The sequence below is a fragment of the Oratosquilla oratoria genome, chromosome 22 (assembly GCF_046742065.1).
Source record: "Oratosquilla oratoria isolate Oo_2021 chromosome 22, ASM4674206v1, whole genome shotgun sequence".
Classification (NCBI taxonomy): domain Eukaryota; kingdom Metazoa; phylum Arthropoda; class Malacostraca; order Stomatopoda; family Squillidae; genus Oratosquilla; species Oratosquilla oratoria.
The window spans coordinates 4,907,919-4,910,418 of record NC_134798.1 but is presented as its reverse complement, the minus strand read 5'-3'; the positions used below and the strand labels follow the sequence as shown (position 1 = coordinate 4,910,418).

The 2,500-nt window shown below is 31.5% G+C and overlaps 1 protein-coding gene across 1 annotated transcript in view; it reads left to right on the top strand.

Moving 5' to 3' along the window:
* The window catches only part of LOC143037412 (uncharacterized), a 292,452-nt gene that overhangs the window by 233,615 nt on the left and 56,337 nt on the right, over positions 1-2,500 (top strand). The gene's annotated exons all lie outside the window — the stretch shown is intronic.

Below are 2,500 nucleotides of genomic sequence, written 5' to 3'. Positions count from 1 at the left end.
TTGTGTACACATTTCACTCTGCTCATTTGTTGTTGAATTCATTAGAATGCATAGTCGTTGTACATTGTATTTGTTCTGTATTAACGGGGTTACAAAGTCACTCTGCTCATTTGTTGTTGAATTCATTAGAATACATAGTCGTTGTACATTGTATTTGTTCTGTATTAACGGGGTTACAAAGGCACTCTGCTCATTTGTTGTTGAATTCATTAGAAAACATAGTCGTTGTACATTGTATTTGCTCTGTATTAACGGGATTACAAAGTCATTTTTGTTATTAATTTTATATTCACTGGAATAAGATCACCGTGGTTGTTGATTCTGTATTCGCCCGAACATAGAGTTAGTCCAGTTATTGGTTTAGTATTCGTAGGAATACCAAGCCAGCACTGGGACTGGTTCTGTATTCATTTGGATTATAAACTTATCTGTTGATTTATTTTTGTATTCATTGTAATATAGGATTTATGTGTTTTTGTATTCACTAGAATGCGAAGTTAGCTAGTTTCTGGTGTGGACTTGCTAGAATATTCTTTCAGTTTGGTTATTGAAACACTCAAATGTGACAGTAAGACATTATGTACATCGAGTTGTTATTAGTCCTTTTTGAGTAACATCGCTTTTAAATGTGCACTGTTTTAGGGAATATCTGTATTATGCAACTTATGATATTTGTGGGAGTATCGAATCATATATGCATCAATTTTTTATTTTGGTATCAGTATTGTCAACATGTTTCCATTTTTATGAGATTTATTCACGAATGTCAAATTAATTTGTCTGGTGTGTCTTTGATGGTGATTCTTTCTGCAACGTCATGTGAAAGCTTTGCCTCAACAATGCTTTCTGTAAGGGACTCTGAAATTACAGGTTTGACCAGGGTTAGGAATACAGTAAATTTACTGTAAGCACCGCTCAGTTAATTCGTCTGCCTAGACATTTCATGCAATGCCTAGACTAGATAATAACCACATGGGGTTTAAGTTTGCAGTGAAAACGAAAAATATTTTGACATTTCTTTTAGCCAATGATTGCATACACTCACTCACAAGTGACGTCATCGCTGGCCTCAATGGGTAAGCCCAGACTGTTCCTGGACCTTTAACCCATTCAACTCCGATGACAAGATTCTTGTCATTTGGTCAAATAAAACAAAAAATCATAAAACACCAAAATGTTTGATCAAACACCAGAAAAATATGACGTCAGTCCTCGCTTCGCTCGCGAGCGAAGCGAGGACTGACGTCATATTTTTCTGGTGTTTGATCAAACATTTTGGTGTTTTATGATTTTTTGTTTTATTTGACCAAATAACAAGAATCTTGTCATCAGAGTTGAATGGGTTAAACTCCCTCTAGAAATCCACTCTAGACTGATTAAAATTCCCTTTGGTTGACCATGACAAAATCACTTACGGAACTATTGAACCTTCATGTGTTAACAGAATTAAATTTTCAAAAATCCTTTTCATTGTAAGATAAGAATTTTTTTATTTGTATAATCAAAATTTTTGCTGCGGAAGAGATTTCCCTCGGCTGAATAAAATTGCCAAACGGCGGTCAGAACCAAGAACGACAGTCGTAAAGCACAGAGAAAGGTTTAAATTTTGTGCCAGGAACAGAATCCAGAACGACTATACCTTAAGAAAACTGAAACACGATGACCAGTCTACAGGAAATCCCCCAAAATTCTATAGTTATATTAGAGATAAAAAGATTATCAGGAATCATCTTGGCCAAATTGAATATTCAAACGAAGCTATGTTCGATATTCTAAACAGCTATTCTAGGACTGTGTTCGTAAACAAAACACTTTAAAATAAAGTATTATCCGAGTCATTTATTACGTTCAGTGGGAATTTACTCACTACTGTAAATATTACCAAAGAAAGCAATGGGTGATGTAGAGAAATAATCAAAATAAAATAAAATAAAATAAAATGAAATAAAATAAGCTAAAATAAAATAAAATAAAATAAAATAAAATAAAATGAAATAAAATAAAATAAAATAAAATAAAATAAAATAAAATAAAATAAAATAAAATAAAATAAAATAAAATTAAATTAAATTAAGTTAAATTAAATTAAATTAAATTAAATTAAATTAAATTAAATTAAATTAAATAAATCAAATCCTGACTATTAGCACCCAAGAATTACAAAGTAATTAAGAATTTAAGTTACTATTCCATTAGTAATTATAAGATATATATATATATCACGACCGAGAATGTACCCAAAGAATGAAAAATAGTAACCGTTTCTCTTAAACCAGAAGTCTCAGAATTATAGGCCAATAACCCTGATCTCGAAATAATGGAAACAACTATAACAGATGCCTTAGAATGTCAATTGCAAAGTAAATGTCTACTGAATGACAATATGTACGGCTACGAAAACGCGCTTGCTAGACTACCCAAGAATTATACAACATAGTTATCTCAAACTACGACCAAACGAATAGAGTAAATTTGATATATCTGGACTTCGAAAAAAAAT